The sequence below is a fragment of the Haliotis rufescens genome, unplaced genomic scaffold (assembly GCF_023055435.1).
Source record: "Haliotis rufescens isolate VD_foot unplaced genomic scaffold, xgHalRufe1.0.p SCAF_28, whole genome shotgun sequence".
Classification (NCBI taxonomy): Eukaryota; Metazoa; Mollusca; class Gastropoda; order Lepetellida; family Haliotidae; genus Haliotis; species Haliotis rufescens.
The window spans coordinates 2,608,144-2,628,572 of NW_025963979.1; the positions used below are offsets into that span (position 1 = coordinate 2,608,144).

The 20,429-nt window shown below is 37.4% G+C and overlaps 1 protein-coding gene across 3 annotated transcripts in view; it reads right to left on the reverse strand.

Moving 5' to 3' along the window:
* The window catches only part of LOC124123005 (spermine oxidase-like), a 69,438-nt gene that overhangs the window by 24,456 nt on the left and 24,553 nt on the right, over positions 1 to 20,429 (reverse strand). The window lies entirely within an intron of this gene.

A 20,429-nucleotide genomic window follows, 5' to 3' on the forward strand; every position in this document is an offset into this window, starting at 1 on the left:
ACAAGCTGTCTATGTACATTATACTGTATGAGAAACAACAAGACTGGATTAAATATTACACACCACAAACTGTCAATGTACATTATACTGAATGAGAAACCACATGGCTGGACCAAATATTACACACCACGTGCTGTCTATGTACATTATACTGTATGAGAAACCATAAGACTGGATTAAATGGTACTACCACAAACTGTCAATGTACATTACACTGTATGAGAAACCACAAGACTGGACCAAATATTACACACCACGAGCTGTCAATGTACATTATAATGTATGAGAAACCACAAGACTGGACCCAATATTACACACCACGAGCTGTCAATGTGCATTATACTGTATGAGAAACCACAAGACTGGACCCAATATTACACACCACAATCTGTCAATGTACATTATACTGTATGAGAAACCACAAGACTTGACCAAATATTACACATCACAATCTGTCAATGTAAATTATACTGTATGAGAAACCACAAGACTGGACCCAATATTACACACCACAATCTGTCAATGTACATTATACTGTATGAGAAACCACAAGACTGGACCCAATATTACACACCATGAGCTGTCTATGTACATTATACTGAATGAGAAACCACAAGACTGGACCCAATATTACACACCACAAACTGTCAATGTACATTATACTGTATGAGAAACCACAAGACTGGACCCAATATTACACATCACGAGCTGTCAATGTACATTATACTGTATGAGAAACCACAAGACTGGACCAAATATGACAAACTACCAGCTGTCTATGTACATTATACTGTATGAGAAACCACAAGACTGGACCCAATATTACACACCACGAGCTGTCTATGTACATTATAATGTATGAGAAACCACAAGACTGGATTAAATAGTACACACCACAAACTGACAATGTACATTATACTGTATGAGAAACCACAAGACTGGACCAAATATGACAAACTACAAGCTGTCTATGTACATTATACTGTATGAGAAACAACAAGACTGGACCAAATATGACAAACTACGAGCTGTCTATGTACATTATACTGTATGAGAAACCACAAGACTGGACACAATATTACACACCACGAGCTGTCTATGTACATTATAATGTATGAGAAACCACAAGACTGGATTAAATAGTACACACCACAAACCGACAATGTACATTATACTGTATGAGAAACCACAAGACTGGACCAAATATGACAAACTACAAGCTGTCTATGTACATTATACTGTATGAGAAACAACAAGACTGGACACAAAAGTACACACCACGAGCTGTCAGTGTACATTATAATGTATGAGAAACCACAAGACTGGACCCAATATTACACACCACAATCTGTCAATGTACATTACACTGTATGAGAAACCACAAGACTTGACCAAATATTACACACCACAATCTGTCAATGTACATTATACTGTATGAGAAACCGCAAGATTGGACCCAATATTACACACCACGAGCTGTCAAAGTACATTATACTGTATGAGAAACCATAAGACTGGACACAATATTACACATCACGAGCTGTCAATGTACATTATACTGTATGAGAAACCACAAGACTGGACCCAATATTACACATCACGAGCTGTCTATGTACATTATACTGAATGAGAAACCACAAGACTGGACCCAATATTACACACCACGAGCTGTCTATGTACATTATACTGTATGAGAAACCACAAGACTGGATTAAATAGTACACACCACAAACTGACAATGTACATTATACTGTGTGAGAAACCACAAGACTGGACCAAATATGACAAACTACGAGCTGTCTATGTACATTATACTGTATGAGAAACCACAAGACTGGACACAATATTACACACCACGAGCTGTCTATGTACATTAAAATGTATGAGAAACAAGAAGACTGGACACAATATTACACACCACGAGCTGTCTATGTACGTTAAAATGTATGGGAAACCACAAGACTGGACCAAACATGACACATCACAAGCTGTCTATGTACATTATACTGTATGAGAAACCACAAGACTGGACCCAATATTACACACCACGAGCTGTCAATTTACATTATACTGTATGAGAAACCACAAGACTGGACCCAATATTACACATCAAGAACTGTCTATGTACATTATATTGTATGAGAAACCATAAGACTGGACCCAATATTACACATCACGAGCTGTCGATGTACATTATACTGTATGAGAAACAACAAGACTGGACCCAATATTACACACCACGAGCTGTCAATTTACATTATACTGTATGAGAAACCACAAGACCAGACCAAATATGACAAACTACGAGCTGTCGATGTACATTATACTGTATGAGAAACCACAAGACTGGACCCAATATTACACACCACGAGCTGTCTATGTACATTATAATGTATGAGAAACCACAAGACTGGATTAAATAGTACACACCACAAACTGAGAATGTACATTATACTGTATGAGAAACCACAAGACTGGACCAAATATGACAAACTACAAGCTGTCTATGTACATTATACTGTATGAGAAACAACAAGACTGGACCAAATATGACAAACTACGAGCTGTCTATGTACATTATACTGTATGAGAAACCACAAGACTGGACACAATATTACACACCACGAGCTGTCTATGTACATTATAATGTATGAGAAACCACAAGACTGGATTAAATAGTACACACCACAAACCGACAATGTACATTATACTGTATGAGAAACCACAAGACTGGACCAAATATGACAAACTACAAGCTGTCTATGTACATTATACTGTATGAGAAACAACAAGACTGGACACAAAAGTACACACCACGAGCTGTCAATGTACATTATAATGTATGAGAAACCACAAGACTGGACCCAATATTACACACCACAATCTGTCAATGTACATTATACTGTATGAGAAACCACAAGACTTGACCAAATATTACACACCACAATCTGTCAATGTACATTATACTGTATGAGAAACCGCAAGATTGGACCCAATATTACACACCACGAGCTGTCAAAGTACATTATACTGTATGAGAAACCATAAGACTGGACACAATATTACACATCACGAGCTGTCAATGTACATTATACTGTATGAGAAACCACAAGACTGGACCCAATATTACACATCACGAGCTGTCTATGTACATTATACTGAATGAGAAACCACAAGACTGGACCCAATATTACACACCACGAGCTGTCTATGTACATTATACTGTATGAGAAACCACAAGACTGGATTAAATAGTACACACCACAAACTGACAATGTACATTATACTGTGTGAGAAACCACAAGACTGGACCAAATATGACAAACTACGAGCTGTCTATGTACATTATACTGTATGAGAAACCACAAGACTGGACACAATATTACACACCACGAGCTGTCTATGTACATTAAAATGTATGAGAAACAAGAAGACTGGACACAATATTACACACCACGAGCTGTCTATGTACGTTAAAATGTATGGGAAACCACAAGACTGGACCAAACATGACACATCACAAGCTGTCTATGTACATTATACTGTATGAGAAACCACAAGACTGGACCCAATATTACACACCACGAGCTGTCAATTTACATTATACTGTATGAGAAACCACAAGACTGGACCCAATATTACACATCAAGAACTGTCTATGTACATTATATTGTATGAGAAACCATAAGACTGGACCCAATATTACACATCACGAGCTGTCGATGTACATTATACTGTATGAGAAACAACAAGACTGGACCCAATATTACACACCACGAGCTGTCAATTTACATTATACTGTATGAGAAACCACAAGACTAGACCAAATATGACAAACTACGAGCTGTCTATGTACATTATACTGTATGAGAAACCACAAGACTGGACACAATATTACACACCACGAGCTGTCTATGTACATTATACTGTATGAGAAACCACAAGACTGGACCAAATATGACACATCATGAGCTGTCTATGTACATTATACTGTATGAGAAACCACAAGACTGGACCCAATATTACACACCACGAGCTGTCAATGTACATTATACTGTATGAGAAACCACAAGACTGGACACAATATTACACACCACGAGCTGTCTATGTACATTATAATGTTTGAGAAACATCAAGACTGGATTAAATAGTACACACCACAAACTGACAATGTACATTATACTGTATGAGAAACCACAAGACTACACACAATATTACACATCACGAGCTGTCTATGTACATTATACTGTATGAGAAACCATAAGACTGGACCCAATATTACACATCACGAGCTGTCGATGTACATTATACTGTATGAGAAACCACAAGACTGGACCCAATATTACACACCACGAGCTGTCTATGTACATTATACTGAATGAGAAACCACAAGACTGGACACAATATTACACACCACGAGCTGTCAATGTACATTATACTGTATGAGAAACCACAAGACTGGAACCAATATTACACACCACGAGCTGTCAATGTACATTATACTGTATGAGGAACCACAAGACTGGACCAAATATGACAAACTACGAGCTGTCTATGTACATTATACTGTATGAGAAACAACAAGACTGGACACAATATTACACACCACGAGCTGTCAATGTACATTATACTGTATGAGAAACCACAAGACTGGACCCAATATTACATATCACGAGCTGTCTATGTACATTATCATGTTTGAGAAACAACAAGACTGGATTAAATAGTACACACCACAAACTGACAATGTACATTATACTGTATGAGAAACCACAAGACTGGACACAATATTACACACCACGAGCTGTCTATGTACATTATAATGTATGAGAAACCACAAGACTGGATTAAATAGTACACACCACAAACTGACAATGTAAATTATACTGTATGAGGAACCACAAGACTGGACCAAATATGACAAACTACGAGCTGTCTATGTACATTATACTGTATGAGAAACAACAAGACTGGACACAATATTACACACCACGAGCTGTCTATGTACATTATAATGTATGAGAAACCACAAGACTGGATTAAATAGTACACACCACAAACTGACAATGTACATTATACTGTATGAGAAACCACAAGACTGGACCAAATATGACAAACTACAAGCTGTCTATGTACATTATACTGTATGAGAAACAACAAGACTGGACACAATATTACACACCACGAGCTGTCAATGTACATTATAATGTATGAGAAACCACAAGACTGGACCCAATATTACACACCACAATCTGTCAATGTACATTATACTGTATGAGAAACCACAAGACTTGACCAAATATTACACACCACAATCTGTCAATGTACATTATACTGTATGAGAAACCATAAGACTGGACACAATATTTCACATCACGAGCTGTCAATGTACATTATACTGTATGAGAAACCACAAGACTGGACCCAATATTACACATCACGAGCTGTCTATGTACATTATACTGAATGAGAAACCACAAGACTGGACCAAATATTACACACCACGATCTGTCAATGTACATTATACTGTATGAGAAACCACAAGACTGGACCAAATATGACAAACTACGAGCTGTCTATGTACATTATACTGTATGAGAAACCACAAGACTGGACACAATATTACACACCACGAGCTGTCTATGTACAATATAATGTATGAGAGACCACAAGACTGGATTAAATAGTACACACCACAAACTGACAATGTACATTATACTGTATGAGAAACCATAAGACTGGACCAAATATGACAAACTACGAGCTGTCTATGTACATTATACTGTATGAGAAACCACAAGACTGGACACAATATTACACACCACGAGCTGTCTATGTACATTAAAATGTATGAGAAACAAGAAGACTGGACACAATATTACACACCACGAGCTGTCTATGTACGTTAAAATGTATGGGAAACCACAAAACTGGACCAAACATGACACATCACGAGCTGTCGATGTACATTATACTGTATGAGAAACCACAAGACTGGACCCAATATTACACACCACGAGCTTCTATGTACATTATACTGAATGAGAAACCACAAGACTGGACACAATATTACACACCACGAGCTGTCAATGTACATTATACTGTATGAGAAACCACAAGACTGGACCCAATATTACACACCACGAGCTGTCAATGTACATTATACTGTATGAGGAACCACAAGACTGGACCAAATATGACAAACTACGAGCTGTCTATGTACATTATACTGTATGAGAAACAACAAGACTGGACACAATATTACACACCACGAGCTGTCAATGTACATTATACTGTATGAGAAACCACAAGACTGGACCCAATATTACATATCACGAGCTGTCTATGTACATTATCATGTTTGAGAAACAACAAGACTGGATTAAATAGTACACACCACAAACTGACAATGTACATTATACTGTATGAGAAACCACAAGACTGGACACAATATTACACACCACGAGCTGTCTATGTACATTATAATGTATGAGAAACCACAAGACTGGATTAAATAGTACACACCACAAACTGACAATGTAAATTATACTGTATGAGGAACCACAAGACTGGACCAAATATGACAAACTACGAGCTGTCTATGTACATTATACTGTATGAGAAACAACAAGACTGGACACAATATTACACACCACGAGCTGTCAATGTACATTATAATGTATGAGAAACCACAAGACTGGACCCAATATTACACACCACAATCTGTCAATGTACATTATACTGTATGAGAAACCACAAGACTTGACCAAATATTACACACCACAATCTGTCAATGTACATTATACTGTATGAGAAACCATAAGACTGGACACAATATTTCACATCACGAGCTGTCAATGTACATTATACTGTATGAGAAACCACAAGACTGGACCCAATATTACACACCACGAGCTGTCTATGTACATTATACTGAATGAGAAACCACAAGACTGGACCAAATATTACACACCACGATCTGTCAATGTACATTATACTGTAGGAGAAACCACAAGACTGGACCAAATATGACAAACTACGAGCTGTCTATGTACATTATACTGTATGAGAAACCACAAGACTGGACACAATATTACACACCACGAGCTGTCTATGTACAATATAATGTATGAGAGACCACAAGACTGGATTAAATAGTACACACCACAAACTGACAATGTACATTATACTGTATGAGAAACCATAAGACTGGACCAAATATGACAAACTACGAGCTGTCTATGTACATTATACTGTATGAGAAACCACAAGACTGGACACAATATTACACACCACGAGCTGTCTATGTACATTAAAATGTATGAGAAACAAGAAGACTGGACACAATATTACACACCACGAGCTGTCTATGTACGTTAAAATGTATGGGAAACCACAAAACTGGACCAAACATGACACATCACGAGCTGTCTATGTACATTATACTGTATGAGAAACCACAAGAGTGGACCCAATATTACACACCACGAGCTGTCAATTTACATTATACTGTATGAGAAACCACAAGACTGGACCCAATATTACACATCAAGAACTGTCTATGTACATTATATTGTATGAGAAACCATAAGACTGGACCCAATATTACACATCACGAGCTGTCAATGTACATTATACTGTATGAGAAACCACAAGACTGGACCAAATATGACAAACTACGAGCTGTCTATGTACATTATACCCAATGAGAAACAACAAGACTTGACACAATATTACACACCACGAGCTGTCAATGTACATTATACTGTATGAGAAACCACAAGACTGGACCCAATATTACATATCACGAGCTGTCTATGTACATTATCATGTTTGAGAAACAACAAGACTGGATTAAATAGTACACACCACAAACTGACAATGTACATTATACTGTATGAGAAACCACAAGACTGGACACAATATTACATATCACGAGCTGTCTATGTACATTATAATGTTTGAGAAACAACAAGACTGGATTAAATAGTACACACCACAAACGGACAATGTACATTATACTGTATGAGAAACCACAAGACTGGACACAATATTACACACCACGAGCTGTTTATGCACAATATAATGTATGAGAAACCACAAGACTAGATTAAATAGTACACACCACAAACTGACAATGTACATTATACTGTATGAGAAACCACAAGACTGGACCAAATATGACAAACTACAAGCTGTCTATGTACATTATACTGTATGAGAAACAACAAGACTGGACCAAATATGACAAACTACCAGCTGTCTATGTACATTATACTGTATGAGAAACCACAAGACTGGACACAATATTACACACCACGAGCTGTCTATGTACATTATAATGTATGAGAAACCACAAGACTGGATTAAATAGTACACACCACAAACTGACAATGTACATTATACTGTATGAGAAACCACAAGACTGGACCAAATATGACAAACTACAAGCTGTCTATGTACATTATACTGTATGAGAAACAACAAGACTGGACACAATATTACACACCACGAGCTGTCAATGTACATTATAATGTATGAGAAACCACAAGACTGGACCCAATAGTACACACCACAATCTGTCAATGTACATTATACTGTATGAGAAACCACAAGACTTGACCAAATATTACACACCACAATCTGTCAATGTACATTATACTGTATGAGAAACCGCAAGATTGGACCCAATATTACACACCACGAGCTGTCAATGTACATTATACTGTATGAGAAACCATAAGACTGGACACAATATTACACATCACGAGCTGTCAATGTACATTATACTGTATGAGAAACCACAAGACTGGACCCAATATTACACATCACGAGCTGTCAATGTACATTATACTGAATGAGAAACCACAAGACTGGACCCAATATTACACACCACGAGCTGTCAATGTACATTATACTGTATGAGAAACCACAAGACTGGACCAAATATGACAAACTACGAGCTGTCTATGTACATTATACTGTATGAGAAACCACAAGACTGGACCCAATATTACACACTACGAGCTGCCTATGTACAATATAATGTATGAGAGACCACAAGACTGGATTAAATAGTACACACCACAAACTGACAATGTACATTATACTGTATGAGAAACCATAAGACTGGACCAAATATGACAAACTACGAGCTGTCTATGTACATTATACTGTATGAGAAACCACAAGACTGGACACAATATTACACACCACGAGCTGTCTATGTACATTAAAATGTATGAGAAACAAGAAGACTGGACACAATATTACACACCACGAGCTGTCTATGTACGTTAAAATGTATGGGAAACCACAAAACTGGACCAAACATGACACATCACGAGCTGTCTATGTACATTATACTGTATGAGAAACCACAAGACTGGACCCAATATTACACACCACGAGTTGTCAATTTACATTATACTGTATGAGAAACCACAAGACTGGACCCAATATTACACATCAAGAACTGTCTATGTACATTATATTGTATGAGAAACCATAAGACTGGACCCAATATTACACATCACGAGCTGTCGATGTACATTATATTGTATGAGAAACAACAAGACTGGACCCAATATTACACACCACGAGCTGTCAATTTACATTATACTGTATGAGAAACCACAAGACTAGACCAAATATGACAAACTACGAGCTGTCTATGTACATTATACTGTATGAGAAACCACAAGACTGGACACAATATTACACACCACGAGCTGTCTATGTACATTATACTGTATGAGAAACAACAAGACTGGACCAAATATGACACATCATGAGCTGTCTATGTACATTATACTGTATGAGAAACCACAAGACTGGACCAAATATTACACACCACGAGCTGTCAATGTACATTATACTGTATGAGAAACCACAAGACTGGACACAATATTACACACCACGAGCTGTCTATGTACATTATAATGTTTGAGAAACAACAAGACTGGATTAAATAGTACACACCACAAACTGACAATGTACATTATACTGTATGAGAAACCACAAGACTACACACAATATTACACATCACGAGCTGTCTATGTACATTATACTGTATGAGAAACCATAAGACTGGACCCAATATTACACATCACGAGCTGTCGATGTACATTATACTGTATGAGAAACCACAAGACTGGACCCAATATTACACACCACGAGCTGTCAATGTACATTATACTGTATGAGAAACCACAAGACTGGACCAAATATTACACACCACGAGCTGTCAATGTACATTATACTGTATGAGGAACCACAAGACTGGACCAAATATGACAAACTACGAGCTGTCTATGTACATTATACTGTATGAGAAACAACAAGACTGGACACAATATTACACACCACGAGCTGTCAATGTACATTATACTGTATGAGAAACCACAAGACTGGACCCAATATTACATATCACGAGCTGTCTATGTACATTATAATGTTTGAGAAACAACAAGACTGGATTAAATAGTACACACCACAAACTGACAATGTACATTATACTGTATGAGAAACCACAAGACTGGACACAATATTACACATCACGAGCTGTCTATGTACATTATACTGTATGAGAAACCACAAGACTGGACCCAATATTACACATCACGAGCTGTCGATGTACATTATACTGTATGAGAAACCACAAGACTGGACACAATATTACACACCACGAGCTGTCTATGTACATTATACTGAATGAGAAACCACAAGACTGGACCCAATATTACACATCACGAGCTGTCAATGTACATTATACTGTATGAGAAACCACAAGACTGGACCCAATATTACACACCACGAGCTGTCAATGTACATTATACTGTATGAGAAACCACAAGACTGGACCAAATATGACAAACCACGAGCTGTCTATGTACATTATACTGTATGAGAAACAACAAGACTGGACACAATATTACACACCACGAGCTGTCAATGTACATTATACTGTATGAGAAACCACAAGACTGGACCCAATATTACATATCACGAGCTGTCTATGTACATTATACTGTATGAGAGACCACAAGACTTGATTAAATATTACACACCACGGGCTGTCAATGTTCATTATACTGCATGAGAAACCACAAAACTGGACCAAATATTACACACCACGAGCTGTCTATGTACATTATACTGTATGAGAAACCACAAGACTGGACCAAATATTACACATCACGAGCTGTCTATGTACATTATACTGTATGAGAAACCACAAGACTGGACCCAATATTACACACGACGAGCTGTCAATGTACATTAAAATGTATGACAAACAACAAGACTGGACCCAATATTACACACCACAAACTGACAATGTACATTAAAATATATGAGAAACAACAAGACTGGACCAAATATTACACATCACGAGCTGTCAATGTACATTATACTGTATGAGAAACCACAAGACTGGACCCAATATTACACACCATGAGCTGTCAATGTACATTATACTGTATGAGAAACCATAAGACTGGACCCAATATTACACATCACGAGCTGTCTATGTACATTATATTGCATGAGAAACCACAAGACTGGACCAAATATGACAAACTACGAGCTGTCTATGTACATTATACTGTATGAGAAACCACAAGACTGGACCCAATATTACACACCACGAGCTGTCTATGAACATTATAATGTATGAGAAACCACAAGACTGGATTAAATAGTACACACCACAAACTAACAATGTACATTATACTGTATGAGAAACCACAAGACTGGACCAAATATGACAAACTACAAGCTGTCTATGTACATTATACTGTATGAGGAACAACAAGACTGGACCCAATATTACACACCACGAGCTGTCAATGTACATTATAATGTATGAGAAACCACAAGACTTGACCAAATATTACACACCACAATCTGTCAATGTACATTATACTGTATGAGAAACCGCAATATTGGACCCAATATTACACACCACGAGCTGTCAATGTACATTATACTGTATGAGAAACCATAAGACTGGACCCAATATTACACACCACAAGCTGTCTATGTACATTATAGTGAATGAGAAACAACAAGACTGGATTAAATATTACACACCACAAACTGTCAATGTACATTATACTGAATCAGAAACCACATGGCTGGACCAAATATTACACACCACGATCTGTCTATGTACATTATACTGTATGAGAAACCATAAGACTGGATTAAATAGTACTACCACAAACTGTCAATGTACATTACACTGTATGAGAAACCACAAGACTGGACCAAACATTACACACCACAATCTGTCAATGTACATTATACTGTATGAGAAACCACAAGACTGGACCAAAAATGACACATCACGAGCTGTCTATGTACATTATATTGTATGAGAAACCATAAGACTAGACCAAACATGACACATCACGAGCTGTCTATGTACATTATACTGTGTGAGAAACCACAAGACTGGACCCAATATTACACACCACGAGCTGTCAATGTACATTAAAATGTATGAGAAACAACAAGACTGGACCCAATATTACACACCACAAGCTGTCTATGTACATTATACTGTATGAGAAACAACAAGACTGGATTAAATAATACACACCAGAAACTGTCAATGTACATTATACTGAATGAGAAACCACATGGCTGGACCCAATATTACACAGCACGAGCAGTCTATGTACATTATACTGTATGAGAAACCATCAGACTGGATTAAATGGTACTACCACAAACTGTCAATGTACATTACACTGTATGAGAAACCACAAGACTGGACCAAATATTACACACCACGAGCTGTCAATGTACATTATACTGTATGAGAAACCACAAGACTGGACCCAATATTACACACCACGAACTGTCAATGTGCATTATACTGTATGAGAAACCACAAGACTGGACCCAATATTACACACCACAATCTGTCAATGTACATTATACTGTATGAGAAACCACAAGACTGGACCAAATATTACACACCACAATCTGTCAATGTACATTATACTGTATGAGAAACCACAAGACTGGACCCAATATTACACACCACGAGCTGTCAATGTACATTATACTGTATGAGAAACCACAAGACTGGACCCAATATTACACACCACGAGCTGTCTATGTACATTATACTGAATGAGAAACCACAAGACTGGACCCAATATTACACACCACAAACTGTCAATGTACATTATACTGTATGAGAAACAACAAGACTGGACCCAATATTACACACCACGAGCTGTCAATGTACATTATACTGTATGAGAAACCACAAGACTGGACCAAATATGACAAACTATGAGCTGTCTATGTACATTATACTGTATGAGAAACAACAAGACTGGACCCAATATTACACACCACGAGCTGTCTATGAACATTATAATGTATGAGAAACCACAAGACTGGATTAAATAGTACTACCACAAACTGACAATGTACATTATACTGTATGAGAAACCACAAGACTGGACCAAATATGACAAACTACAAGCTGTCTATGTACATTATACTGTATGAGGAACAACAAGACTGGACACAATATTACACACCACGAGCTGTCAATGTACATTATAATGTATGAGAAACCACAAGACTGGACCCAATATTACACACCACAATCTGTCAATGTACATTATACTGTATGAGAAACCACAAGACTTGACCAAATATTACACACCACAATCTGTCAATGTACATTATAATGTATGAGAAACCGCAATATTGGACCCAATATTACACACCACGAGCTGTCAATGTACATTATACTGTATGAGAAACCATAAGACCGGACCCAATATTACACATCACGAGCTGTCAATGTACTTTATACTGTATGAGAAACCACAAGACTGGACCCAATATTACACACCACGAGCTGTCTATGTACATTATACTGAATGAGAAACCACAAGACTGGACCCAATATTACACACCACGAGCTGTCAATGTACATTATACTGTATGAGAAACCACAAGACTGGACCCAATATTACACACCACGAGCTGTCAATGTACATTATACTGTATGAGAAACCACAAGACTGGACCCAATATTACACACCACGAGCTGTCTATGTACATTATACTGAATGAGAAACCACAAGACTGGACCCAATATTACACACCACAAACTGTCAATGTACATTATACTGTATGAGAAACAACAAGACTGGACCCAATATTACACACCACGAGCTGTCAATGTACATTATACTGTATGAGAAACCACAAGACTGGACCAAATATGACAAACTATGAGCTGTCTATGTACATTATACTGTATGAGAAACCACAAGACTGGACCCAATATTACACACCACGAGCTGTCTATGAACATTATAATGTATGAGAAACCACAAGACTGGATTAAATAGTACACACCACAAACTGACAATGTACATTATACTGTATGAGAAACCACAAGACTGGACCAAATATGACAAACTACAAGCTGTCTATGTACATTATACTGTATGAGGAACAACAAGACTGGACACAATATTACACACCACGAGCTGTCAATGTACATTATAATGTATGAGAAACCACAAGACTGGACCCAATATTACACACCACAATCTGTCAATGTACATTATACTGTATGAGAAACCACAAGACTTGACCAAATATTACACACCACAATCTGTCAAAGTACATTATAATGTATGAGAAACCGCAATATTGGACCCAATATTACACACCACGAGCTGTCAATGTACATTATACTGTATGAGAAACCATAAGACTGGACCCAATATTACACATCACGAGCTGTCAATGTACTTTATACTGTATGAGAAACCACAAGACTGGACCCAATATTACACACCACGAGCTGTCTATGTACATTATACTGAATGAGAAACCACAAGACTGGACCCAATATTACACACCACGAGCTGTCAATGTACATTATACTGTATGAGAAACCACAAGACTGGACCAAATATGACAAACTACGAGCTGTCTATTTACATTATACTGTATGAGAAACCACAAGACTAGACCCAATATTACACACCACGAGCTGTCTATGTACATTATAATGTATGAGAGACCACAACACTGGATTAGATAGTACACACCACAAACTGACAATGTACATTATACTGTATGAGAAACCACAAGACTGGACCAAATATGACAAACTACGAGCTGTCTATGTACATTATACTGTATGAGAAACCGCAAGACTGGACACAATATTACACACCACGAGCTGTCTATGTACATTAAAATGTATGAGAAACAAGAAGACTGGACACAATATTACACACCACGAGCTGTCTATGTACGTTAAAATGTATGGGAAACCACAAGACTGGACCAAACATGACACATCACGAGCTGTCAATTTACATTATACTGTATGAAAAACCACAAGACTGGACCAAATATGACAAACTACGAGCTGTCTATGTACATTATACTGTATGAGAAACCACAAGACTGGACACAATATTACACACCACGAGCTGTCTATGTACATTATACTGTATGAGAAACCACAAGACTGGACCAAATATTACACATCATGAGCTGTCTATGTACATTATACTTTATGAGAAACCACAAGACTGGACCCAATATTACACACCACGAGCTGTCAATGTACATTATACTGTATGAGAAACCACAAGACTGGACCAAATATGACAAACTACGAGCTGTCTATTTACATTATACTGTATGAGAAACCACAAGACTAGACCCAATATTACACACCACGAGCTGTCTATGTACATTATAATGTATGAGAGACCACAAGACTGGATTAGATAGTACACACCACAAACTGACAATGTACATTATACTGTATGAGAAACCACAAGACTGGACCAAATATGACAAACTACGAGCTGTCTATGTACATTATACTGTATGAGAAACCGCAAGACTGGACACAATATTACACACCACGAGCTGTCTATGTACATTAAAATGTATGAGAAACAAGAAGACTGGACACAATATTACACACCACGAGCTGTCTATGTACGTTAAAATGTATGGGAAACCACAAGACTGGACCAAACATGACACATCACGAGCTGTCAATTTACATTATACTGTATGAAAAACCACAAGACTGGACCAAATATGACAAACTACGAGCTGTCTATGTACATTATACTGTATGAGAAACAACAAGACTGGACACAATATTACACACCACGAGCTGTCAATGTACATTATACTGTATGAGAAACCACAAGACTGGACCCAATATTACATATCACGAGCTGTCCATGTACATTATACTGTATGAGAGACCACAAGACTTGATTAAATATTACACATCACGAGCTGTCAATGTACATTATACTGTATGAGAAACCACAAGACTGGACCCAATATTACACACCATGAGCTGTCAATGTACATTATACTGTATGAGAAACCATAAGACTGGACCCAATATTACACATCACGAGCTGTCTATGTACATTATATTGTATGAGAAACCACAAGACTTGACGAAACATGACACATCACGAGCTGTCTATGTACATTATACTGTATGAGAAACCACAAGACTGGACACAATATTACACATCACGAGCTGTCAATGTAGATTAAAATGTATGAGAAACAACAAGACTGGACACAATATTACACACCACAAGCTGTCTATGTACATTATACTATATGAGAAACAACAAGACTGGATTAAATATTACACACCACAAACTGTCAATGTACATTATACTGAATGAGAAACCACACGGCTGGACCAAATATTACACACCACGAGCTGTCTATGTACATTATACTGTATGAGAAACCATAAAACTGGATTAAATAGTACTACCACAAACTGTCAATGTACATTACACTGTATGAGAAACCACAAGACTGGACCAAACATTACACACCACGAGCTGTCAATGTACATTATACTGTATGAGAAACCACAAGACTTGACCAAATATTACACACCACAATCTGTCAATGTACATTATACTGTATGAGAAACCACAAGACTGGACCCAATATTACACACCACGAGCTGTCAATGTACATTATACTGTATGAGAAACAAGAAGACTGGACCCAATATTACACACCACGAGCTGTCAATGTACATTATACTGTATGAGAAACCACAAGACTGGACCAAATATGACAAACTACGAGCTGTCTATGTACATTATACTGTATGAGAAACCACAAGACTGGACCCAATATTACACACCACGAGCTGTCAATGTACATTATACTGTATGAGAAACCACAAGACTGGACCCAATATTACACACCACGAGCTGTCAATGTACATTATACTGTATGAGAAACCTGAAGACTGGACCAAATATGACAAACTACGAGCTGTCTATGTACATTATACTGTATGAGAAACCACAAGACTGGACCCAATATTACACACCACGAGCTGTCTATGTACATTATACTGTATGAGAAACAACAAGACTGGATTAAATATTACACACCACAAACTGTCAATGTACATTATACTGTATGAGAAACCACAAGACTGGACCCAATATTACACACCACGAGCTGTCTATGTACATTATACTGAATGAGAAACCACAAGACTGGACCAAATATTACACACCACGAGCTGTCAATGTACATTATAATGTATGAGAAACCACAAGACTGGACCCAATATTACACACCACGAGCTGTCAATGTACATTATACTGTATGAGAAACCATAAGACTGGACACAATATTACACACCACGAGCTGTCTATGTACATTATACTGTATGAGAGACCACAAGACTTGATTAAATATTACACATCACGAGCTGTCAATGTACATTATACTGTATGAGAAACCACAAGACTGGACCCAATATTACACACCATGAGCTGTCAATGTACATTATACTGTATGAGAAACCATAAGACTGGACCCAATATTACACATCACGAGCTGTCTATGTACATTATATTGTATGAGAAACCACAAGACTTGACGAAACATGACACATCACGAGCTGTCTATGTACATTATACTGTATGAGAAACCACAAGACTGGACACAATATTACACATCACGAGCTGTCAATGTACATTAAAATGTATGAGAAACAACAAGACTGGACACAATATTACACACCACAAGCTGTCTATGTACATTATACTATATGAGAAACAACAAGACTGGATTAAATATTACACACCACAAACTGTCAATGTACATTATACTGAATGAGAAACCACACGGCTGGACCAAATATTACACACCACGAGCTGTCTATGTACATTATACTGTATGAGAAACCATAAGACTGGATTAAATAGTACTACCACAAACTGTCAATGTACATTACACTGTATGAGAAACCACAAGACTGGACCAAATATTATACACCACGAGCTGTCTATGTACATTATACTGTATGAGAAACAACAAGACTGGATTAAATATTACACACCACAAACTGTCAATGTACATTATACTGAATGAGAAACCACATGGCTGGACCAAATATTACACACCGCGAGCTGTCTATGTACATTATACTGTATGAGAAACCATAAAACTGGATTAAATAGTACTACCACAAACTGTCAATGTACATTACACTGTATGAGAAACCACAAGACTGGACCAAACATTACACACCACGAGCTGTCAATGTACATTATACTGTATGAGAAACCACAAGACTTGACCTAATATTACACACCACAATCTGTCAATGTACATTATACTGTATGAGAAACCACAAGACTGGACACAATATTACACACCACGAGCTGTCAATGTACATTATACTGTATGAGAAACAAGAAGACTGGACCCAATATTACACACCACGAGCTGTCAATGTACATTATACTGTATGAGAAACCACAAGACTGGACCAAATATGACAAACTACGAGCTGTCTATGTACATTATACTGTATGAGAAACCACAAGACTGGACCCAATATTACACACCACGAGCTGTCAATGTACATTATACTGTATGAGAAACCACAAGACTGGACCCAATATTACACACCACGAGCTGTCAATGTACATTATACTGTATGAGAAACCTCAAGACTGGACCAAATATGACAAACTACGAGCTGTCTATGTACATTATACTGTATGAGAAACCACAAGACTGGACCCAATATTACACACCACGAGCTGTCTATGTACATTATACTGTATGAGAAACAACAAGACTGGATTAAATATTACACACCACAAACTGTCAATGTACATTATACTGTATGAGAAACCACAAGACTGGACCCAATATTACACACCACGAGCTGTCTATGTACATTATACTGAATGAGAAACCACAAGACTGGACCAAATATTACACACCACGAGCTGTCAATGTACATTATAATGTATGAGAAACCACAAGACTGGACCCAATATTACACACCACGAGCTGTCAATGTACATTATACTGTATGAGAAACCACAAGACTGGACCCAATATTACACACCACGAGCTGTCTATGTACATTATACTGAATGAGAAACCACAAGACTGGACCAAATATTACACACCAAGAGCTGTCAATGTACATTATAATGTATGAGAAACCACAAGACTGGACCCAATATTACACACCACGAGCTGTCAATGTACATTATACTGTATGAGAAACCACAAGACTGGACCCAATATTACACACCACAATCTGTCAATGTACATTATACTGTATGAGAAACCACAAGACTTGACCAAATATTACACACCACAATCTGTCAATGTACATTATACTGTATGAGAAACCACAAGACTGGACCCAATATTACACACCACGAGCTGTCAATGTACATTATACTGTATGAGAAACCACAAGACTGGACCCAATATTACACACAACGAGCTGTCAATGTACATTATACTGTATGAGAAACCACAAGACTGGACCAAATATGACAAACTACGAGCTGTCTATGTACATTATACTGTATGAGAAACCACAAGACTGGACCCAATATTACACACCATGAGCTGTCAATGTACATTACACTGTATGAGAAACCACAAGACTGGACCCAATATTACACACCACGAGCTGTCAATGTACATTATACTGTATGAGAAACCACAAGACTGGACCCAATATTACACACCATGAGCTGTCAATGTACATTACACTGTATGAGAAACCACATGACTGGACCAAATATTACACACCACGAGCTGTCTATGTACATTATACTGTATGAGAAACCATAAGACTGGATTAAATAGTACTACCACAAACTGTCAATGTACATTACACTGTATGAGAAACCACAAGACTGGACCAAATATTATACACCACGAGCTGTCTATGTACATTATACTGTATGAGAAACAACAAGACTGGATTAAATATTACACACCACAAACTGTCAATGTACATTATACTGAATGAGAAACCACATGGCTGGACCAAATATTACACAACGCGAGCTGTCTATGTACATTAT